General features: G+C 36.5%; 1 protein-coding gene across 23 annotated transcripts in view; it reads right to left on the bottom strand.

Annotated features, from left to right (window-relative positions):
* PEAK1 (pseudopodium enriched atypical kinase 1) overlaps positions 1–26247 on the bottom strand; it is a 303571-nt gene that overhangs the window by 124516 nt on the left and 152808 nt on the right. For 12 of the 23 annotated variants that reach the window (XM_050799933.1, XM_050799946.1, XM_050799923.1 and 9 more), the window contains one exon: positions 11430–11589. The gene's annotated coding sequence lies outside the window, so the exon portion shown is untranslated. Of the gene's footprint in view, positions 1–11429; positions 11590–13928; positions 13985–14644; positions 17313–26247 lie in introns of those variants that run through there. The other 11 variants (XM_050799943.1, XM_050799938.1, XM_050799929.1 and 8 more) reach the window with 2 other exon arrangements.

Below are 26247 nucleotides of genomic sequence, written 5' to 3' on the forward strand. Positions count from 1 at the left end.
CTGCAGGTTAGGGAACAGACTAATTTGAGTTCAAACCACCACTTACTAAATTATGTGACCTTAGGCAAAACACTTTTTGAGCCTTAGTTTCTTCAGCTGTAAACTGGGTTTATAAAATTGTGGTGAGGACTAGAGATAATATAAGAAGAGAGACTAGTATCATGCATGGCAAACAGCATATGCTTATTAAATGTTAGCTGTCCTAATGCTATGTATAAGTAAGTAGATGAAAAACATGGCATAAAGGAAGATCAAGTGAAACAGGACATCCCTTCATACATCAAAATCTTACAATGACTAAAATTTAATTCCAAATGTTACAGGAGCTGACAATCACTACCAGATTTACAAACTGAGCAAGATTATGGGATTTACAGAGTATTTCCTTCACATATTACCATACCTCCTGGGCTCTTTTAACATTCTCCTTTCAATGCATCTTTCAAAGACCACTCTCTAGGATATCACACGATTGCTCAATTCTACATTTCCAAATTTTAGAGAGTAAAATCTGTCAATAATAATGGCAACCTAATTACATGTTGCTGTTTGTATTTTTTCAAATACTATGAAAAATAGATGAGCACTTTTAAGTTGCAGGAAGAAAGAATAACTAGAAAGCTGTGGATCCCAGGAATTAAAGAAACTTTAGTGTCTTCCAGGCAGGAAACAATCCAAATCTAATTACAACCAGCTGGAGACAGCTCCAATTTCAGGACAGCTTAGATACTAGCAAAACACAGTGATGCCCATTTGCTGACAAGTAAATGTTCGTATCTTTGTCATCTGTGTCATTCAGAAACATTCATATGTCACTTGGCAAAACAACTTCTTAATAGGTAATATTCATTGAATTCTTATAAAAGTTTTAATTCATTTCCAAATACAACTATAATACTTCACTATTTCAACATTTGAGAAAAATTATTTTCTCTTGTTTCTTTACAAATGTTTGGTTTGGCTGGGTGTGTTGGCTCACACCTGTAATCCCAGCCCTTTGGGAGCCCAAGGCGGGAGGATCATTTGAGCCCAGGAGTTCAAGACGAGCCTGGGCAACATAGGAAGTCCATCTCTACAAAAAACAAAAAAAATGAGCCTGGTGTAGTGGCTTGTGTCTTTAGTCCCAGCTACTTGGGAGGCTGAGGTGGGAGGGTCTGCTTGAGCCCAGGAGGTTGAGGGTGCCCATGAGTCTGGGCAATAGAGTAAGACCCTGTCTCAAGAAAAAAAGTTTGTGTTCATAAATTATTAATGATCATATACATTAAACAATACAGCCTCAGTTTTAAAAACTTTATTGTAAAAGTAAATCCATGGGTGTAATCACAGTAAAACTGACACCACCACCTTTATTTAGACTTAAACTAAATCTTAAGAGGGCCCAACTCTGGCTGAATTCAATATATATTAACATGGTAAGTCTGACACTAATCCTCAAAAACAAATTCTGTGGCCACTAAGCACATGGAAGAGTGTTCAATGTCATTATTTTTCAGTGACATGCAAATTAAAATTTCAATTCTGAACAGTTTATTCCAGAAAAGGAAGATATACTTCCCATTCATTTTATGAGATCTGCTTTATCATGATGCTAAAATCAGGCAAAATGTTTGGTATAATTTGTTTGGCAGAAAACAAAATTTAAAAAAGGCAAAACAGTACTAAAAAAATCAATAAAAACTATACATCAATATATCTCATAAACATAAACACAAACATCTCAACAAAATGTTCCCATTGTATGTAAAAAGCATAATGCATCACAACTAAGTGGGGTTCATCCTGGGAATATAAGGAAAGTTCAAAAAATTTTTAAAAATCTGTAAATGTAAACCACTATATTAACAGCTCAAAAAATAAAATCCATACGATCATATCAATTGATATGGAAAATTTGACAAAATCCAACAGCCATTCATAATGAAAACTCTCCGCAAACTTGAAATAGAAGGGAACTTCAACATAAAGGGTACCTACAAAAAAACTACAGCTAACATCATATTTAATAGTGAGAGTGACTACTTCCTTCTGAAGAGAGTGCAAGACAAGAATGCCTATACTATCATCATTCCTCTTCTACATATCCTGAAAGTTTTAGTGCAACAGACAAGAAAAACAAGTAAAAGGCATATATTGGAAAGGAAAAAATAAAACTGTACCTATTTGTGTATGACACGATGATGTATGTGAAAAATCCCAAGGAATCTATAAAAAACTTCCTAGAATTAATAAGTATTTTAAGATTGCAGGATACATGGTCAACACAGGAAAGTCAATTATATTTCTATATACAAGCAATGTACTAATAGAAACCAAAATTTAAAACAATAACTTTCAGATCAGCTCCAAATAAAGAAAATTTTTAAAGAAATCCTTGAGTATAAATCTAAGAAAGCCAAGAATAGGAGGAGTATGTTGAGAACTATAAAATGCTAATAAAAGAAATCAAAGACCAAAATAAATGGAGAGATAGACTAGGTTCAACTGGAAGACCCAACATAGTAAAGATGTCAATTTTCTTCAAACTAATCTGTACATTTAATACAATTCCAATCAAACGCCCCCTTTTTTCATTGAATAATATATAACAAATATTTTTCCACATCAATATTTTTCTATAATATCATTTCAAATAGCTCAATTTCTGGATTTATCTTAACATAATTACCCAATCCTTTGAACTTGATATTGAATTTTAGTATTTACAGTACGTTCCATATTTCTCTATTATAAACAGGGTTTAGTAAATATTCTCCTAATTCAATATTTGCACACATCTTTATTTCCTTAAGGTAAATTGTTAGAAGTACAATTTTTGGATCAAACAATACACACACACACACACACATATATTTATGCATGTGTGTGTATATATATATTTAAAGTTTTGATAATACATATTGTTAAAATGCCCTCTAGAAAGGTCTTTCACCTTTTAAATTTTGACTTAAAACTTAACTCCTCTGAAAAGCCTTCTCCAATTAGCCTTTTCCCGCCAATCTCTATTTGGTCTCATTAAATTACGGTATTATTTATTGCACTGTTTAAACAATTACTGCTTTAATAAGACATTAAGCCTCTAGGCTATCTGCTCAAAGTCCATGCCTTTGACGAAATGTAACAGGAGAAAATACATAGGATGATAAACTGATGGGCTATGAAATCGCTAACAAAGGCGGCATGAAAGGATAAAGAATTGGAGTTAAGAGGGTATCACTTTTTTTTTTCCACGAAAGGGGTCTATTCTAATTGTTTTTAGATTTTCCTATTTTCAGTTTGTGTCCATTAAAAGGCAGTAGTTGCAGGTATGGTTTGCATTTTCTGTATTATCTTTGGAATCAGTTACTAAAAAAAGTTCAAGCTATGGAAAATTTGTCAAATTCTCCATATCCTCAAAATCCATGTACGCTTTCTCTAGCTTTCTATCATGCCTCACTTATAACACATGAAATTCAAGTCAACTGATGTCTTCCAACAGGGAAGTACAACAATCATTCAGAAACACTGCCTATTGTGCCTTACTCTACTTATGAAATGAAATCACATATATTAAATAAGAAGAAACTACCAAACTATGCATATTCAGCATTTGACATCACTCACAATTAGCTTGTACCAATTAACTAGGCCCAACGTTGTGAATATGTTTCAATTAAGAAAAATTAATCACCTCTGTTAATTATGAAAGTCATAATGGGATTGTGCTGCTATCTTTTAGGAATTATTTGCTGAGAAATGCTTTCCCTAGTTTATTTCTATGCTTCCAGTATATGATTTTAAAACATGGCAGCCAGTGTATTGCTAGATTCTTGCAAATATTAAGCAAATATACTAAAGCAGGAGCATATTTTACATAACCATGTGTCAGACTAAATTTGATCCAAGAATGAGAATGAATGCAACTCATATCTGATTTATATTTGACAAATACAGAGATATCATAAGCTCCTGTTTTGAATGCCTACATGTTGTTTCCATGGCAACTGCATAAACATTTTCCTCATAAAACACAGCCATCTTCATTCTTTACATCCCATTATTTATTTCTTTCCACTCTCAGGAAAAAGCTTAATTTATTCCCCAGGAAAAATCGATCAATGATTTTCTTAATCAGTGGCATTTGAAGAGTAGGTGGCACAGTTATTTTTATGGAAAAACAATTTCCACCAACGCTCTTGCTATGTGATAGAAGGCCGAGGGAAAATAAAAGTAGTTCTTGCTTTAAGGAAAGTGTGAGTACAAGCTGCAATGAATAATCCTTCAAAGAGAGATGAGAATGTGTATCAGAAACCCACAGATGGGCCAGGTATGGTGGCTTACACCTGTAATCCCAGCACTTTGGGAGGCTGAGGTGGGCAGATCACCTGGGATCAGGAGTTCTAGACCAGCCTGACCAACATGGAGAAACTCATCTCTATTAAAAATACAAAATTAGCCGGGCGTGGTGGCGCATGCCTGTAATCCCAGCTACTTGGGAGGCTGAGGCAGGAGAATTGCTTGAACTTGGGAGGCGGGGGTTGCAGTGAGCTGAGATCACGCCACTGCACTCCAGCCTAGGCAACAAAAGCAAAACTCTTTCTCAAAACAAAACAAAACAAAACAAAGAAAAAGAAAAAGAAAAAGAAACCCACAGATGGTTGGCAAAAGTGATCACATTCAACTCTTACTTCTCTTTTCCACATGTGTAGAATATGATGACAACTCCTTTATGAAAAAAATTATCTTTCATTCCTACAGAGTTTGGTAGTCTTTAATAAAAAACCTTTGCTGTGTGATAGAGACTGTATGGAATGGCTAGCAACTACAGAAAGGCAAGAGAAAGATGAGCCCACTTCAAAGTAGATCAAATGACAGCAAAAGGAGGATAAAAAGAAACTTTGTCTATTCTTTGAGACTGAGGTAATTATCACAGATTTCTGTGGCAGCAGATGGCAAGATATCCCATATTGGAGTTTAGCTACCAAATTAACAATTTCTCAAAGTCCTCAAAGGAACAGTGGATCTATTGACATTTTTCAGTGCTCAGAATACTCTAGCCTTTAGTTCCCTTCTGCACTTGGAGCTCATTGGGCTAGCTGGGGAAGCCAATAGGGATGAGTATAGGTATTTACTGCCCTCTCCTCTGGGCTCTCCTGGTCCAACTATAATAGCATTTATCAGTGTTTTGTTATTACTTATATATGATTTCCTCAAGAGACTTTTTTTTTCTTTTTTTCTTTTTTTTTGAGACGGACTCTTGCTCTGTCACCCAGGCTGGACTGCAGTGGCACAATCTCGGCTCACTGCAGCCTCCACCTCCTGGGTTCAAGCAATTCTTGTGCCTCAGCCTCCCAAGTAGCTGGGACTATAGGCATGCACCACCATACCCAGCTAATTTTTGTATTTTTAGTAGAGGCAGGGTTTCACCATGTTGGCCAGGCTGGTCTCAAAACTCCTGATCTCAAGTGATCCACCTGCCTTAGCCTCAGATGTGAGCCATCATACCTGGCCTCAAAGGACCCTTGTAACATCCTCCCAGTCTAACACAATGTTCTGTGAATTGTAAGGTGCTTAATAAGCAAGTGGAATAAAAGAAAATTTATTCATAATGTATACACATTTTCTACAATACATAATGCCCCTCAGTCAAAACACTGAACTGTCTTTCAATAATTCCCCCTACCACTTCGATGTTTCGATTCTCTTCACAGTCTTATTTCTTCCCCATTTGTACAAAGTGAATCTCTTAATAATCTACTCTTTTTCATTTATTTCCAAGGCCTATGTCAGGTATAGGCCAAGTATCTTTTGTATCTTTTTGTTTTTGGTCTTAAATGGATGTCTATTACCTGGGCATGGTGGCACATGCCTGCCATCCCAGTTACTTTGGAGGCTGAGGTGGGAGGATCACCTGAGCCCAGGAAGTCAAGGTTGCAGTGAACCATGATCATGCCACTGTACTCTAGCCTAGGCAATAGAGCAAGACTCTGTCTCAAACAATTTAAAAAAAAAAAAAAAAGGATGTCTAACTGTTCTTGTACCATTTGTTGAAAAAACTCATCTTTTTGACCAGGCACGGTGGCTCATGCCTGTAATCCCAGTACTTTGGGAGGCCAAGGCGGGTGGATCGCCTGACATCAGGAGTTCAAGACTAGCCTGGCCAACATGGTGAAACCCTGTCTCTACTAAAAATACAAAATAATTAGCCAGGCATGGCGGCACACACCTGTAGTTCCAGCTACTTGGGAGGCTGAGGCAGGAGAATCACTTGAACCTGGGAGGCAGAGGCTGCAGTGAGCCAAGATTTTACCACTGCACTCCAGCCTGGCTTGGGCAACAGAGTGAGACTTCGTCTCAAAAAAAAGGAAAAAAGAAAAAATTCATCTTTTTTCATTAGATGACCTCTGCATCTTTGTTAAAAATCAATTGAATGTGTGTGTCTACTTCTGGACTATCTATTCTGTTTTACAGATCTCTTTATCCTTTTAATGACAATATACTGCTCAAGTACTGCAGTTTGATTAGTAAGTCTTGAACCAGGTAGTGTGAGTCTTCCCACTTTGTTTCTATTCAGAATTGTTTTTGACTTTCTAGTTCCTTTACCTTTCCAAAAAATTTTTAGAATCAGTCTGTTGACTCCTATAAAAAAATATCTGCTATTTTTTTTTTTTTTTTTTTTTTGAGACAGAGTCTCACTCTGCCACCGGGCTGGAATGCAGTGGTACAATCTTGGCTCACTGCAACCTCCACCTCCCAGGTTCAAGCGATTATCCTGCCTCAGCCTCTTGAGTAGCTGGGACTACAGGCGCGTGCCACCATGCCCAGCTAATTTTTGTATTTTTAGTAGAGATGGGGTTTCATCATGTTGGCCAGGATGGTCTTGATCTCTTGACCTCGTGATCTGCCTGCCTCGGCCTCCCAAAGTGCTGGGATTACAGGCATGAGCCACTGCGCCTGGCCCCTGCTGGACTTTTGATAGGGATTTTATTCAATCTATAGAACAATTTGAGAGAGCTGACATCTTAATATTGACAAAGCATGGTGGCTTGTGCCTGTAATCCCAGCTACTCAGGAGACTGAGGTAGGAAGATCACTTGAGCCCAGGAGGTTGAGGCCGCAGTGAGCGGTCTGGACCTCCAGCCTGGGTGGCAGAGTAAGACTTTGTCACAAACCAAAAAACAACTCCAATATTGACTCTTCCAATAGTTGAGTACAATATCTCTTTATTGCGATTTTCTTTATTTTCATGAGTGCTTTGTAGATTATCAGCACAGATGTTGCACATTTAAAAAAATTTGTATCTATGTATTTGTGTTTCATGGTGCTATTGTAAATGTTATTGTAAATTTTATAATTTCAATGTCCAATTATTAATTAATAGTGTATAGAAGGACTGGGCATGGTGACTCATGCCTGTAATCCCAGCAATTTGGGAGAGGTGGGCGGATCACGAGGTCAGGAGTTCGAGACCAGCCTGGCCAACATAGTGAAACCTGTCTCTACTAAAAATAAAAAAAAATTAGCTAGGCATGGTGGTGGGCGCCTGCAATCCCAGCTATTCAAGAGGCTGAGGTTCAAGAATTGCTTGAACGTGGGAGGCAGAGGTTGCAGTGAGCCAAGATCACGCCAGTGAACTCCAGCCTGGGTGACAGTGCGAGACTCCATCTCAAAAAAACATAGTGTATAGAAATATGATAGATTTTTATATAATGATTTTGAATCCTGTGACTTTACTAATTCACAACTTATCATTAGTTCCAGTAGACTTTTTGGTAGATTCTCTGGGATTCTGTGCATAGAAAATGATTTCATTTGCAAATACTGAGAGCTTACTTCTTCCTCTTCAATCTGCATTCCTTTGATTTCTTTCCTTTTTTTTTTTTTTTTATTTCTTTTATTGCTTTACTGAACTTGATATGACTACCTTGTCTTGTTCCCAATTTTAGGAAGAAAGCATTCACTTTTTCACCATTAAGTGTTACATCAGCTATATGATAGTTCTCTTTGCCCTTTACCAGGCTGAGGAAATTCCTTCAATTCCTAGTTTGCTGAGATTTTTTATTATGAATTAATGCAGTATCTAACCACTGAATAATCATATGGGTTTTTAAAATTTTTTCTTTTTTTTTTTTTTTTTGTGAGACAGTCTCACTCTGTCGCCCAGGCTGGAGTGCAGTGGGACAACCTCCACCTCCTGGGTTCAAGAGATTCTTGGGCCTCAGCATGCCCCAGAGTAGCTGGGATTACAGGTGTGTGCCACCGCACCCGGCTAAGATTTTTATTTGTTTTTTCAGTAGAGACAGGATTTCACCACGCTGGCCAGGCTGGTCTCAAACTCCTAAACTGAAATGATCTGCCCGTCTTAGCCTCCCATTCTTTTAATGTCTTGATATGGTGAATTGCATTGATTCATTCTGAAGATTAAAACAACCTTGAATTTTTGGGGATAAAACTTACTTTCATAATGCATTATCATTTTTACATATTGTAGGTTTTGATTTGCCAATATTTTCTAGAAGATTTTTTGTCTATGCCTGTAGTTTTCTTTCTTGTAATCTATCTGACTTATTTTGATATCACAATACTACTGATTTAATAAAATGAGTTGGGAAGTGTTAAACCTTCTTTTATTTCCTGGCATAATTTGTGTAGAACTGATATTATTAAATATTTCCTTAGTAGTATTAAATTTTTTTTTTTTTTGGTAGAGATGGGGTTCTTGCTATGCTGCCCAGGCTGGTCTCAAACTCTTGGCAAGTGATCCTCTCACCTTGGCTTCTCATAGTGCTGGGATTACACGTGTGAACCACCGCACCTGGCCAATCTATTATTTTCTCAAATGAGCTTTGGTAGTTAAGAGATGAGGTTATGGAGTCAGACAAGCTTAGCTGTACCTCTAAATAGTCATTTGATATTGGACAATTTACTTAACTTTGAGAATGATTTCCTCATATATAAAATGGAAATATTGATAACAAGACTTATTGTCAAACAGATTTGTAAGGTTTAAAGATAATCCATATTCCGCTGAATGAATGTTTGTGTCCTCCTCAAAATTCTTATGTTGAAACCTAATCCCCAGTGTGTTGTCATTTTGAGACGGAGCCTTTGGCAGGTGATTATATCATAAGGCCAGAGACCTCATGCATGGGATTAGTAAGAATCCTTATAAAAGAGACTCCAGAGAGCTCACTTGCCCCTTCTGCCATGTGAGGACACAGTGAAAAGACACCATTTATGAACCATAAAGTAGATGCACTTACCAGATACTAAATAAGCTGGTACTTTGGGACTCCCCAGCCTTCAGAACCATGAGAAATACATTTCTGTTGTTTTCAAGCCACCCAGTTTAGGCCCAATGGACTAAGCATATTAAAAACTAATCCCAAAGTTTCATATACAGTAAGCACTTAGTACACATTACTACTACTATATGTTATGTTATGTTATGTTATGTTATGTTATGTTATGTTATGTTATTTTTGAGATGGAGTCTCACTCCGTCACCCAGGCTGGAGTGCAGTGGCACGATCTTGGCTCACTGCAACCTCTGCTTCCTGGGTTCAAGCGATTCTCCTGCCTCAGCCTCCCAAGTAGCTGGGATTACAGGCACGCGCCACCACATTTGGCTAATTTTTGTTTTGTTTGTTTGTTTGTTTTTTGTTTTTTAAAGACAGAGTCTCACTCTGTTGCCCAGACTGGAGTGCAGTGGAGCAATCTCAGCTGACTGCAAGCTCCGCCTCCTGGGTTCATGCTATTCTCCTGCCTCAGCCTCCCGAGTAGCTGGGACTACAGTTATCTGCCACCATGCCTGGCTAATTTTTTTGTATTTTTAGTAGAGATGGGGTTTCACTGTGTTAGCCAGGATGGCCTCGATCTCCTGACCTCATGATCTGCCCTCCTTGGCCTCCCAAAGTGCTGGGATTACAGGCGTGAGCCACCGTGCCCCGTCCAAGATATTTTTAATCAAGGTTAATGTTAGTACAGGGAAGAATAATTAGAATATTCATTCTTTGCTATATACTTTCTCCTGCCTTATACTTATCAACAGGAAACAGGTTCTGCATTCCTTAGAATCATTAGAACTAGTACATGATGCTATTTGATTGACTTTTCACATCTCCTGCATTTCAAAGCAAGAAACTAGTTTCGGTCCATCATATCCATTCACTATCAAGACATAGTGACTCAAGCAAACAAATGATTATCTCTCAAAATCAAATTAACAGAAATCCAATAAGTAAGAGTTATAATTGTTCACTAGGATTTCATTTAAAAATTGGAAATATTTGAATCTTTACAAAACATGCATTGACATAATTCTAGCCTAAGACTAAGAGGATCTAAGAATGATAAAGAATCTTAAGCCTTAATATAATTGCTTTCTACTCCACTTGAAATCAAATAGTATTTTCAATTTCACAAGAAGAAAAAATCTTATAATCCTTTAAAATTTCCCTCTCCTTTACTATTCTGGATTCTTGCGCATTTTATAACTCCCAATTCTTTCAAGATGATTTTCAAAAGGTAGAAAGAGAGGCAAAAGAGTAAATAAAGATTGTATTAAAATAAGATATCTAGAGACTAGATGTCAAGTAAGGAAAACAAAACATGAAATAAAGTTCAAAAAATAACACCAAAAAACCCTTTGTATATTGAATAGGAACTACTACCTATGTTACTTGATTATTTCTATGAAACGAAAAAGTAATTGTTGAAGGATGAGAGGTAGGAGGCGGGACTTGACTCCAGAGGTGGGGCTCAGACACTGGACAAGATAGAGGACTAGCTAAAATGGTGATGTCAGGGGGAACAGCAGCCTTCAATCATGCCATGTGAATTTACTGTTGCCATGGCAACACCCAGACGTTACTGCCTCTTTCCATGGCAATGATCCAATGATTACTACCCTTTCCCAAGAAATTTCTGCATAAATCATCCCTTAATCTCCATGCAGTTAAAAGAAGGTATAAATATGACTGCAAAACTGTCCTGAGCTGCTACTGTCTGCCTACAAAGCACTCCTGCTCTGCAGGAGCAGTCAAAGAGCTGTGATACCATTGGAGCTGTAACACTGCCTGTTCAGCAAAGCTGTTTTCTTCTACCTCTGGCTTGCCCTTTAATTTGCCTTCACGAAGCCAAGTTCCCTCATGGGTTAAGCTCTGCTTTGGGGCTCACCTGCCCTGCATCAGATGGACTTCTAAATATACTAATATTTTCCATATTCTTTCTCAAATAATCTTACATTTCTAAATTAAGTTTATAACTAGGGAAAAAAACTCTTGTGAGCAAACATTAAGGACCAAAGTCTGATTACGCTAAGTAAGTTATAAAATTTTAAGCTTTATCTATAGTTTGGCATGTAAGTTAAACACTTAAACTTAAAAATAAATTCTTTCCAGTCATCTAAAATTCTTGGTGGAAATGTAACATGTTAGGAGAATTCTGCTTACCGTTTAAATCTGAAACACTTCATTCATTCTGGTGACAAAGGTGGTTTTAGCAGTTGGCATAACATTCCTTCCAAATTTCAAGGTGCTTTGGGTCTTTCCAAGATGAATGTCCTTTCTTCCTTGCCTCTCATTCCTTAGTTTCTGAAGATAGCAATGTTAACTGCAAGAGAAAAAAACAGAGCAAAACTGGAGAGTAATATCGTTTCAAATGTACTGGACATCTTTTCTCAGATATTCCTAATATCATCCTCACTCAACAGTTATAATTCATCTAATTCATTTAAGAAATATCGTCTTTACTTAGGTGGAGATACGCATGGAATCTCACACACTCAAGACCTCCCCATGGCATACCAAAGTATCAGTAACTTACAAGAACCCAAAGAGCACGGATGCACTTGAGATTTTCTAAGTCTTCATTTGATTGTTTTTGTAGAGGCTTATTCTACTAGAAGTTTATGAATATTAATTGAATGACAAGTCATTAAACTCAAACATTATAAAAATATGATTCTAAGGGCCACAATGTCCAACTTCGGTATAACCTTTCTAAAATATTGAAAGCAGGGATCTCCAAATGTAAATACTTCACTAGCCACTTTGCAGTTTTAGTTTAGGCTCAAGTACGATTTTTAATTTGGTTTTTAAAAATATCACCCAAAATTAAATACATGTCTACTTATTTCTGATTCTTGGGCATCCATTTTATGCATGTTCAAAACTGACCCAACCCCTAATTTGTTTCACTATAACACCAAACACAAGGAAAATAACTGAGTTACTGTATACTATATACAAGAGGATATATATAGATTATATGCAAACACTACATTTCATAAAGAACCTGAGCATCTGTGAATTTTGGTATGCATGGGAGGTGGTCCTGCAGCCAATCTCCTGAGGACACACTAAGGATGACTGTAATTCCATTTATTATATTCTTTTGCTAGTGTGATCATATATTATACCTCTACATATATTACAAAACCTCATAATGATACCATTCAACTTTTGTTTTAAAAAGTCAGTTTTTTTTTTTTAAAGAAAGTGACAGAGGGGGAAAAAAAAAAAAGAAAAGTCATTTGTATTTATCACTCTTGGTGGTATTCATTTCTTCCTGTAGAACTGAGTTTCCATCTGGTATCATTGCCTTTCAGCCTTAGAAACTCTTAGTAGTTCTTATACTGTATGTCTATTAACAATAAATATCTAAGTTTTTAAAATCTGAAATTGTCTTACTTTACCTTCATTTTTGAATGATATTTTCATTGGATATTGCATTTTGACTTAAAGTTTTTCTTTTCTTCTTCTTCCTTACAACTCTACTGATGTCATTCCATAATTTTTTGTCTTCGATTTTTCTGTCAGCTGTCAGTAATACTATTGCTATCCCGTATTTAATGCTTCTTTTGTTTTCTGGCTATTTTGAAGATTTTCTCTTTATCTTTGAACTTTATTTCTATTTTTTTTGAGATGGAGTTTTGTTCTTTTGCCCAGGCTCAGGTGGCACGATACTGGCTCACTGCAATATCCACTCTCTGGGGTGAAGCAATTCTCCTGCTTCAGCCTCCTGAGTAGCTGGGATTATAGGCGCCAGCCACCACGTCTGGCTAATTTTTGTGTTTTCAGTAGACATAGGGTTTCACCATGTTGGCCAGGCTGGTCTCAAACTCCTGATCTCAGGTGATCCACCTGCCTTGGCCTCCCAAAGTGCTAGCATTTCGGGTGTGAGCCACCACGCGTGGCCTAACTTTGGACGTTAGTAGTATGACTATTATATGTCTAGATTTTATTTTCTTTGTATTTATTCTACTTGGAGTTTATTGACCTTCACTCTGAGAGTTATGTTTTTGGCCAATATGGGAAATTTTTAGCACTTATTTCTTAAAAAAAATTGTTCTGTCCCATATTCTCTCTTCCTCTTGGGGATTCCAATATATACATAAGTTTGACTGCTTATTATTTCACAGGTCAATGAGGATATGTTCTTTTTTAAAATTTTTTTCTCTTTATTCTTATTTTTTATTTTCTAACTAAGTAAGCAGCAATAAGTATTTATTATTTTGTTTGTTTGTTTGTTTAAGAGGCAGGGTCTCACTCTGTCATCCAGGCTGGAGTGCAGTGGCATGATCACAGCTCACTGCATCCTTGACCTTCTAGGCTCAAGCAATCCTCCTGCATCAGCCTCTTGAGTAGCTGAGACTACAGTCACACGCCACCACGCTCTGCTAATTTTTACATTTTTTGTAAAAACTGGGTCTCACTACATTGCCTACGCTAGTCCTGAACTCCTGGGCTCAAGCTATCCTCCTGCCTCAGCCTTTCAAAGCACTAGAATTACAGGTGTGAGCCACCACGCCCGCTGACATACTTTTATTTATGCATCTTTCTAGTCAACCACATATGAATTATATACTTAGGAACTGCTGTGTGAAAGGGAGTGTTCTAAGTACTAGAGAGACAATAAAAACGCAAGATCTCTGCTCTCATAGAGTTTACCTTCTAGTACAGATAGATGGACAAATAATAAACTGATTTCAGAGATATTCAATGTTCTGAAAAAAAATAAAATTGAGTGTTACAAAGAGAATGGGAAGGTGAAGATGCTGTTTTAGATAGCATATAAACTAAAACTCTCTGAGGAGATGATGCCAAGTTGAAATTGAATAAAATGAGCCAGACACACGTAAAGATTTAGGAGTAGAATTTTCCAGATATAAGGCACACATGTCATAAGACAGGTAGGAGTATATAATGCTCTTAGAAAAAATGTTTCTAAATTATCAAAACAATTAATTAACAATTTGTGAGAAGATATCTTAAATATCATACCATTACCATGCCCAAAATTTAAAAATTGGCCTGATTTTAAACCTATTTACTAATTATTCCTGTGTAATAACAACAATGAAATAACCTTTTTAAATTGTTAACTTATTTTACTAACAATGGAAATTGTGTTTGGGTTCTGACTTGCCATTTATTCAAAGCTTCTACCAGTACCAATCTTTATTTTTATTTCATATTTGAAAACAAAAGTTCTTCTCTCCCTACATTAGAAAAGAAAGAAGTTGCCTTTCTGTTTTATTTCTTGACAGTGTTACGATGTTTTGGGAAAACATCATGAAGACATGCAAACAAGAAAAGTATTCCCCAAATATGCAGCCACATGCTGCTATGTCACCAACCATTTATGATGCAATAGCAGCACTCACCTAAATTAAACCTAAGCAGTTTCTTCCAGAACTTTCATGGTACTGGATTTTGGCTACTGGTAAAGAACAACATCAACTATACACCTTAAGGAGGAAGGAAAGAAAATACACTTATGGTATAAACTATGAAATGCATAATAATTCTTCTAAAGTAGGACTTGAATTACCATTATGGATATAGCACCAAACAAAACAGTAGGGCATATATTTCAATCCTGCTTCAGATAGATATTAGAAAACAAATTCTGAGCATTCTAACAGGGGACTGACCAGTACGCTAAAGGATATCAGGTAGAATAAAGAAAATATGCTTTGAAATGTATTTTGTATTCTAACTGGCTAATAGGGTTATGTGAAAGACATTATAGAAACATAGGTAATGCAGAAAAGAGGCTATAGTCTCAAGATTGTGAACTAAGAGGAAAAAAATCTAGGATCTTGTAGGTGGGGACAGCATTAAGTTAAATATAAGGTGAAGGGACTTTCTGTTCATGAGTAACCAGCCAACTTCATCCAAAAATGACTAAATTCAGGATAAAGAACTATGTACTAATTTGGGAACATTAATAAGATAAGCATAATAAAACAAAAATAGGGAGGAAGGAATTTAGCCTTGCATGATTGAAAAATATAAAATGTGCAGGCTTGGTAGTAAGATAAATTAGACACTAGCTTCAATTCCCCAGTTGGTTGAAGAAACTCAGACACTATAAATTATTTCAAACCTTTGACACTATATAATCTTTCAAAGCCCCACAGGCTAAAATTTGTGTGATCTTATTTACTTTGCTATTTAACTTAATAGTAGGGAATAGTTTCAGGTAAAAAAAAAACAAAACAACATCATATAGAATGGAAATACAATGGTCTACTAGGAATCTGACAGCTTACTGAGGAGATTTTTAAATCATAAAGTAGGGGTTGTCAAGCCTTTACCCACAGTTCAAATCCAACCTGCCACCTGCTTATATATGGCTTGCTAGGTAAAAATAATTTTTACATTTTTAAAGAGTTGAAAAAAATCAAAAGGAGAATATTTTGAGACATAAAAACTAGATGAAATTCAAATTTCATGGTCCATAAATAAAATTTTATCAGAACACAGCCAGCTCATTTGTTTATATATTGTCTACGACTGATTTTTTACCATAAAGGCAAAATTAAGTAGTTGTTACAGGAACTAAATGCCTACAAAGTCCAAAATATACATTATTTGGCCCTTTACAGATAACATTTGCCAAATTTCTAACACAAACTACATTCCACATGGCTATTCTCTAAAATTTTAGAATTCCTATTTTAAAAGACTAGATCAAATGATTTATTTTGGTCCTTACACTCTGATAATGCTATTCCTTCATATTTCCAATCAATGTTAATAATTTTATATTTAAAATTAGTATCTCATAATAGAGACAATTTTCATATTCTCAAGAAATCAATTTTCCTGATTCATAAAATTTATTAAGTATGATATATCCTTTTCTTCTGATCAGTTTCTGATTTAGAGTTTGTAATGGGCTCTCTGATTTGAAAAATAAATAATAGTTCCCATAGCAGACACAGTTCATTTATAACAATACTGAGAAAAAGTACATCAATGCATAAGTGTTAAGAAACAATTTCCTGGGAGCTTCTGAATTCTGCAAAGGTGTTAGCATTAAAACCTATTCTAGAATGATTCAACTTCTGCTTCTGACCATGAGGGAGTAAGCAGTGCCAGGACAATCCTCTCACCATAAATAATTAGAATACAGCATAAAATACTGGAAAGGACTATTTTCAGACACAGGCAGTGCAGTACTATGATCCCTAAGAAAACAGAAATAAGGGGAGTCCTACCATCAACTCAGGCTCTCAGCCAGAAAGAAATTTACCACTTCAGTACCAGGAGGAAGAACTTAAACAGAGCCTGGCAATCTTGTTTACTTGGAGAGATAGAAAAAAGTGCAAGGAGGCCAAGAAGGCTAGAATTTATGGGGCAGAATTCCAGAGAAGAGGGAGACAGCTAAAGTAATCTGAATAAGGGTTCTCCTGAGCATTTAGCTGATAAAAACGTTACATGAAGTAGGGCAAAAATTTTTTTTTGAGACCAGAGAAGAACATCTAAGGAAAAAATGTTACCAGAGAGTTGCAATACAAAGATTCTCAGAGCTGACACAGAACCAAGAATTTAACAAGCTCCCTTCAGCAAGAAGGGAGAAACCCAAATATACAAAGCAATTAGCAGGGACCCCAGAAGGGCCAAACCACTGAGATAGGGGCCCTAGTATAAAGGCTACTCTAGATATGCCTGAAAGGAGTGTTTAAGCCTAGAACTGAACAAATTAATCTGTACTTAACAAAAATGCTTTCTGGGAATAAGTCCAACATTCTTTAAAGATACACAACGAGATTAAGGATTCAAGTATTTAAATTCATAAATATTTATCATTTAATAAAAAAGTTACTGGACATAGTAAGAATCAGGGAAATGTGGCCCATAACCAGAAAAATATCAGTCAATAGAAAGAAACCCAGAAATGATAGAAATGATAGAATTGGCAGGCAAAGACATTAAAAGGGCTGTAATGACTATGCCCTATATTCAAAGACATAAATGAAAAAAGGAATATAGTAGAGAGAGAAATAGAGGATTTTCAAAAAGAACCAAAAAATAACTTCTAGAGATAAAATATATATAGAGAAGTGAATATTTCACTAGATAGAAAAGCAGTAGTTTATACACAGAAGAAAAAGAAGGTAGTGAATTTGAAAACACAGCAATATAATTTACCAAAAACGGTCAGAGAGAAAAAAAATGACTGTGAGACAATGGAAGAATACTGTTGAAAAGGTCTTAATTATATGAGAAATAGTATAATATTATGTAATGGTAGATTATAATAAGTTAAAGAGGCATATATAATTATAAAGGAATCAGTAAAATAAGTAGAACAAAGCCAATAAGGAAATGACTGAGCCAATAGTGAAGGTTAGATAGAATGCCAAAGCATACTTAATTCAAAGGAAGGGTTAATAGAAAACAAATAGAAAGATGGTAGATTTAAACTCAATCACATTAGCAACACATTAAATGTAAATCATATAAATATTTCAATTAAAAGACATAAAAAAGTAAGAACCAAACATATGCCGTCTATAAGAGTCTCACACTAAAAACAAGAAAATAAGTTAAAAGTAAAAGGATAATTAGTCAGGCATGGTGGCGGGTGCCTGTAATCCCAGCTACTCGGGAGGCTGAGGCACGAGAATCACTTGACCTGGGATGCGGAGGTTGTAGTGAGCTGAGATCATGCCATTGCACTCCAGCCTCTGTCAACAAGAGCGAAACTCTGTCTCAAAAAAGAAAAAAATTAAATAAGAAGTAAAAGGACAGAAGATATGCCATGCAAACTGAAATCTTAAGAAAGCTGGAAGAGCTGTAATTATACCAGACAATTATACTAAATTAAAAAAGATATATATTATCAGAGATACTGAGGGACATTTCATAATGATCAAGGGGTAAATTCATTAGAAGACAGAACAATTCTAAATGTGTATGCACACAATGCTAGACCTACAAAATACACAAAGCAAAAACTGACAGAACTGAAGGGAGAAACAAACAATAACAGTTGGAGACATCAACATTCTCTCATTAACTGAAAGAATAAATATGATGACAAAAGTGCAGCAAGGATAAAGAAGACTTAAGCAGCACTCTCAACTGAATTGCAATCTATAAAATATTCCAATCGACAAAAGCAAAATATAAATTTTTACAATGCCCATGAAACATTTGCCAAGACAGACTATGCACCAATTGATAAATAAGTCTTACAAATTAAAAGAATTGAAACTATACACAGTGCCTTATCACAATGGAATTAGAATTCAATAAGTGAAAGATATCTAGAAAATTCCCAAATATTTAGAAATCAAGCAGGGGCCAGGCACGGTGCCTCACGCCTGTAACCCCAGCACTTTGGGAGTCTGAGATGGGCGGATCACCTGAGGTCAGGAGTTCAAGACCAGCCTGGCCAACATGGAGAAACCCCATCTCTACTAAAAATAAAAAATTAGCCGGTGTGGTGGCGCATGCCTGTAATCCCAGCTACTTGGGAGGATGAGGTAGGAGAGTTGCTTGAACCCGGGAGGCGGAGGTTGCGGTGAGCCGAGATCATGCCACTGCACTCCAGCCTGGGCAACAAGAGCGAAACTCGGTCTCAAAAAAAAATAAAAAATAAAAAGAAATCAAGCACCATATTTCTAAAATAATCTATGGACAAAATAAGAAATTATGAGAGAAATTAGAAAATATTTTGAGCTAAATGAAAAATCAACATATAAAAGTTTGTAAAATGCCGTTAAAAAGGTGCTTTGAGGAAATTTATAGTTTTCTATTCCTTTATTAGGGAAGAAAAGGTCTAAACTCAGTTATCTAACCTCACACCACAGGAAGCTAGAAAAAAGGAGGAAATTAAGCCAAAGTAAATACAGAGTAACAAAATAACAAAGAAGGGAAATTAAAAAAAAAAAGATACCTGAAAAATAGAGAAAAATCAATGCAACCAAAAACTGTTCTTTGAGAGAAAATTAATGAAATTGGTAAACTTGTAGGTAGACTGAACAAGAGAAGAAACAGAAAATCACCAATATTAGGAATAAAAGGAGAGACTATCACTAAAGAATCTACAGACATTAAAAAAAAAAAGACTACTATAAATGATTTTATGCCAATACGTTTGACAACTAAGATAAAATGGACAAATTCCTTAAAAGACACAGATTACCAACACTGACTTAAGAGGTAATCTGAAATCTACGAAACAAATACTACAACTATTAAATAATTTTAGCAAGATTGCAGAATAGAAAGTCAATACACAAATATCTATTTTATTTCTATAGCAACAAGCAGAAATTTAAAAAATTCAAGTACCATTTATAATAACATTAAAAAATGAAATATTAAATTTATCATAGAATTAGAATTTGTAAAACCTTCCCACAAAGAAAACTCCGGGCCAGGCGCGGTGGCTCACGCCTGTAATCCCAGCACTTTGGGAGTCCAACGCAGGCAGATCAGGAGGTCAGGAGTTTGAGACCAGCCTAACCAACTTGGTGAAACCCTGTCTCTACTAAAAATACAAAAATTAGCTGGGTGTGGTGGCGCGCACCTGCAATCCCAGATATTCAGGAGGCTGAGGCAGGAGAATCACTTGAACCTGGGAGGCAGAGGTTGCAATGAGCCAGGATTGCGCCAGTGCACTCCAGCCTGGGCGATAGAACGAGACTCCATCTCAAAAAAAAGGAAAAAGAAAGAAAACTCTAGCTCCCAAAAGATTTGTTGGTGAATTCTATCAAACATGTAAATGAAAAATACCAATCCCACATAAATTCTTCCAGAGAGTAGAGAAGGAAACACTTCCAAACTGACATTATAATAAACAGTATTGGATTGATTCTAAAACTAGAAAAAAAATTCAAGAAAGAACCCTAAACCACACATCAATATCCCTCATAAACACAGATACCAAAAAAAAAAAAAAAAAAAAATCCTTAGAAATAGCAAATCAAATTCAGCAATATATAAAAAAGAACACAAGGTTGATTTTACATCTCAAACAAATTAATGTAACCATTGTATTAGTCCATTCTTGCATTGCTATAAAGAACTACCTGAGACTGAGTAATATATGAAGAAAAGAGGTTTAATTGACTTGCAGTTCCACATGCTGTACAGGAAGCATGGCTGGGTAGGCCTCAGGAAACTTACAATCACGGCAGAACATGAAGAGGAAGCAGGCACATCCTCACATGGCAGAGCAGAAGAGCAAGAGAGAAGGAGGAAGTGCTACACACTTTTAAATAATCAGATCTCGTGAGAACTCACTATCACGAGAACAGCAAGTGGAGAAGTCAGTCCCCATGATCCACTCACCTCCTACCAGGCCACTCCTCCAACAGTGTTGGAGCATTACAGTTTGACAAACTGGAGGATTACAATTTGACATGAGATTTGGGTGGGGACACAGAGTCAAACCATATCAGCCATATTAACAGAATCAAAGAGAAAACCAATATTTTCATTTCAACAAATAAAGATAAAAAAGCATTTAACAAATTTCAATACTCATTCATAACAAAAACTTTGGGAAATGCAGAATAGAAAATAACTTCATTAATTTTAAAAAGGGCATCTGTAAAATATACACAGCCAACATCATACTTAGTGAAAAACCAAATGATTTTCTCCTAACATCGGGAACCAGGCAAAGATGTTCACTTCTGTTCAACATTACAATGGAGGTCATAACTAGTGTAATGAGACAACAGAAAAATAATGAAAAGCATAAAGATGGGAAAGAAAGAGGTTAAAATGTCTTTATTTGCAGAAGACATGATTATATGCATAGAAAATCCTAAGGAAACCTACAAAAGAAATACCACAACTCTTGAGTGATTTTAGCAAGATCACAAATTAGAAAGTCAACATACAAATATCTGTTCTATTTCTATATCTAACAACAAGTAAAAATGTTAAATACCATTGATAATAGCATTAAAAAACATGAAATACTTGAGTTTAACAAATTATGAATCTAACAAAATATGAGAAATGCTTATAAAATGCTATCTTAAAAAAACACTGCTAAGACAAATCAAACAAAACTGAAATAAATGAATATATCAGGTTAACGGATTGGAAGACTCAACATTATTAATGTGGCAATTCTTCCCAAATTAGGTCTACAGATTCAATCTGACACCAATCAAAATCCTAGGTTTTAATCATAGAAACATACAAGCTGGTTCTAAAATATATATGGTATTTGTCTTTCTGTGCCTGGCTTATTTCTCTTAACAGAATGTCCTCCAGTTCCATCTATGTTATTACAAATGAGAGGATTTCATTCTTTTTTATGGTTGAATAATATGCCATTGGGCATATGTAGCACATTTTCTTTATCCATTCATCTACTGATGGAAACTTAACGTTAAGTGAAATGTGCCAGCCACAGAAAGTCAAATATTGCATGTTCTCACTGTTACATGACAGTTTAAAAAACTGATCTCAAGGAAGTAGAGAGGAGAATGATGGTTACCAGATGCTTGGAAGGGTAGTGGAGGGTGGAGGATGGATGGTTGGTTAATGAGTGTAAAAATATAGTTAGAGGCTGGGCGCGGTGGTTCACGCCTGTAATCCCAGCACTTTGGGAGGCCAAGATGGGTGGATCACTTGAGGTCAGGAGTTCAAGACCAGCCTGGCCAACATGATGAAACCCGGTCTCCATTAAAAACAGAAAAATTAGCCAGGCATGGTGGCGCATGCCTGTAATCCCAGCTACTCGGGAGGCTGAGGCAGAGGTTGCAGCGAACCAATATCACGCCACTGCCTAGCCTGGGCAATAGAATGAAACTCCATCTCAAAAAAATTTTTTTTAAACTCCAAAATATAGTTAGATAGTAGAAGTAAGATCTAGTGTTTGGTAGCACAAAAGGGAGACTATAGTTAACAATAATTTAATGTATATTTCAACATAACTATAGGAGTAGATTCAGAATGCTACCCACACAAAAAAAATGATAAATGTTTTGAGTTGATGGAGATACCAATTACCCTGATTTGATCATTACACAATGTATGCTCGTATCAAAATATCACATGTACCCCAGAAATATGTACAACTGTTGTGTATGCATAACAATTTTTAAAAATGTATATGAAAATCCAAATGAAAAACTTATTTTGAAAATAAAGAATGAAGTATGAATACTTCTAATAACTGATCTCTAGATTTATAACTAAGCTAGAGCAATTGAGATAGTTTGATCATGGCCTGCAGATAAACATACAAATGGAACATAATAGAGAATACAAAAATAGACCTACAAATATATGCTACATTGATTTTCAACAAAAGTGTCAAGCTAATTCAATACAGGAAGATAATATTTTCAACAAATGGTGTAGAATAGGATATTTACCTGGCATGAAAATGAACTCTCCCTTTACCTCACACCATACATATAAACTCAAAATGCATCATAAACCTAAGAGTGAAACTACAAAACATCAAGAAAAAAGAAAAAGGAAATGATGTTATGACCTTAGGATAAAGAGAAACCATAAAAACACAAAACAGAACTCACCTCATAAACTGTAATTTATAAAAATTAAAAAATTCTGCTGTTTTAAAAACAGAATTAGAAAAATTAAGTGGCCAGTAAGTACATGAAACAATTAAAACCATAAGATACCACTTCATACACATAGAAAAGATAAATTTAGAAAGACTGACAATTTCAAATATTAGCAAGAATGTCGAGCTGTGGTGTCTATGTCAGTAGCTACTATATTGGATGATGCAAATATGGAAAATTTTTTATTACTGCAGAAAGTTCTATAGGACAACAATGATGTAGAGTATCTGAAATGCTCATAAATTGCTGCTAGGAATGGAAAATTTTATCAACATTTTTAAAAAGTTCGGCAGCTTCTTCCAAAGTTTAAAATAAAATTTAAAAACTTACCAAAGAACCAAATAGTTTCACTCCTAAGTATTCACTCCACAGAGTTGGCATCATCAGAGGCCTAGTAGGAAGCTGAAACTCCCACCCCTGCCCACAACAGGTGCCTCCTACCAAGTGTCACTGGAGGATGATTAGGACCCTGAACTTATTCCTCTACCTGACAGTAATGAGGCAACATCCTTTCCCCCTGCCAGTATACTATCAAAAGAGACCTGCCAAAACAGAAGACTTAAATGAAATGCAAAATCTCATGACATAATGTCCAAAATGTCTAGGTTTTGATTGAAAACCATTTGCCATATCAAGAATCAGGAAAATCATAACTTGAATGAGAAAAGACAATCAATGGATACCAATACCAAGATAACAGACATAAGAATTATCTTAGAAGGGAGGAAAAATGGCAGATAGGGGCCAGTACTAACTTCAGCTCCCAGTTGGATGGATACAGTAGCATGTGGAGACTCACATCATGAACTTCTGCTCCAACAACTACCGCAGGAACATACCAGGAAAGCCGAGATAATCCACAGACCCTTTGAAGGAGCTGGATTGCTGCTGTAGGCTCTGTGGGACAGCCAAGGAACTGTGAGTCAGCTAGTTTTCTCAGTGGGGAGGCTTATAGCCTGGGACAAAGTTCTCAGCCCTCCTCACTGGCTGCCTGGAAATCAACTCCGTGTTGTTGGTTGGGGGGCACAGTGGGAGTGGGACCAGCCTTTTGGGTTGTAGGCTGCATGGGAGCTGTATGAGGACTCTGGCTGCAGGCATTTTCTACTTCCCTGGCAACCTGTGTGATGCAGCAGAGGCAGCCATAATCTTCCTGGGAACATAATTGCATTGGCCTGGGAAACACGCCCCCATCCTCTACAGCAGCCACATCAATTCCTGCCCAAGGAGAGTCTGAGCTCAGACACACCTAACCCTGTCCACATCTGATGGTCCTGCTGGTAGCTGAAGACCAAGGATATACCCTCTTGAGAGGTCTATGGCCCCAACCTCCACCTCATCCTCCCTATACTACCACAGTTCATATGTTCTTTAAAGCACCACCTCCTATCTGGAGGCCAACCAACACAAAACCAGCTCGGGTAACAAAAATACAACCAGGAACCCTCACAGTATCCACTTCATGCCCCTGCTACCTCCACCAGATCAGGTGTTGGTATCCATGGCTGAGAGACCTGAAAACAGATCACATCATAAGACTCTGCAGATACTCCCCAGTACCAGTCCAGAGCCTAAGAGCTCTGCTGGATGGCTAGATCCAGAAGAGAAACAACAATCACTTCAGTTCAGCTCTCAGAAATTCCCATCCCTATGGGAAAGGGAAGAGCACCACATGAAGGGAGCAACCTGTGGGACAAAAGAATCTGAACAGCAGCCTTTGAGTCCCAGATCTTCCCTTTGATACAGTCTACTCGAATAAGAAGGAACCAGAAAAACAATTTTGGCAATAGACAAAACAAGGTTCTTTAACACCCCCAAGAGATCACACTAGCTCACCAACAATGGCTCCAAACTAGGAAAAACAATCTCTGAATTGCCAGAAAAAGAATTCAGAAAGTCAATTATTAAGCCAATTGAGTAGGCATCAGAGAAAGGTCAAATCCAAGAAATCAAAAAAAGATACAGGATATGAATGGAAAAATCTCCAGTGCAATAGATAGCATAAATAAAAACTAATCACAACTTCTGGAAATGAAGGGCACACTTAGAGAATTGCAAAATGCACTGGAATGTCTCAGAAATAGAATTGAACAAGTAGAAGAAAGAACTTCAAGCCTGAAGACAAGGCTTTTGAATTAACCCAATCTGATAAAGACAAAGAAGAAAAAAGAATTTTTAAAAAATGAACAAGCCAGGCACAGTGGCTCATGCCTATAATCCCAGCATTCTGGGAGGCCGAGGAGGGCAGATCACTTGATGTCAGGAGTTTGAGACCAGTCTGGCCAACATGGGGAAACCTTGTCTCTACTAAAATATAAAAATTAGCTGGGTGTGGCAGTGTGTGCCTGTAATCCTAGCTATGTGGGAGGTTGAGGTAGGAGAATCACTTGAACCTGGGAGGCGGAGGATGCAGTGAGCCCAGATTGCACCACTGCATTTCAGTCTGGATGACAGAGCAAGACTTCATCTCAAAAAAACAAAAACAACAACAACAACAACAAAAAACTTCCAAGAAGTTTGACATTATGTTAAATGATCAAATTTAAGAATAACTGGTGTTTCTGAGGAAGAAGAGAAATCTAAAAGTTTGGAAAACATGTTTGAGAGAATAATTGAAGAAAACTTTCTTGGCCATGCTAGGGATCTAGACATCCAAATACAAAAAGCTCAAAGAACTCCTGGGAAATTTCATTGCAAAAAGATCACCACCTAGGCACACAGTCATCAGGTTATCTAAAGTCAAGATGAATGAAAGAATCTTAAGGGCTGTGAGGCAAAAGTATCAGGTAACCTATAAAGAAAAACCTATCAGATTAACAGCAGATTTCATAGCAGAAACCCTACAAGCTAGAAGGGACTGGGATCCTATCTTTAGCCTCCTTAAACAAAAATAATTATCAGTCAAGAATTTTGTATGCAACAAAACTAGGCTTCATAAATGAAGAAAATATATGGTATTCTTCAGACAAACAACTGCTGAGAGAATTAGCCACTACCAAGCCAGCACTACAAGCACTGCTAAAAGGAGCTCTAAGTCTTGAAACAAATCCTCCAAATACACCCAAATCGAATATCCTTAAAGCATAAATCTCACAGGACCTATAAAACAACACCACAATGAAAAAAAAAAGGTATTCAGGCAATAAATAGAGCAATGAATAGAATAGTACCTCACATCTCAATACTAACGTTGAAAGTAATGGGCCTAAATGCTCCACTTAAAAGATAGAGAATGGCAGAATGGATAAGAATTCAGTAATTAAGTATCTGCTGTCTTCAAGAGACTCACCTGACACATAAGGACTCACATAAAGTTAAGGTAACGGGGTGGAAAAAGATACTCCATGCAAATGGGCACCAGAAGCAAGCAGGAATAGCTATTCTTATATCAGACAAAACAAACTTTAGAGCAA

This window comes from Macaca thibetana, chromosome 7 (genome assembly GCF_024542745.1).
Source record: "Macaca thibetana thibetana isolate TM-01 chromosome 7, ASM2454274v1, whole genome shotgun sequence".
In the NCBI taxonomy this organism is placed as follows: Eukaryota; Metazoa; Chordata; class Mammalia; order Primates; family Cercopithecidae; genus Macaca; species Macaca thibetana.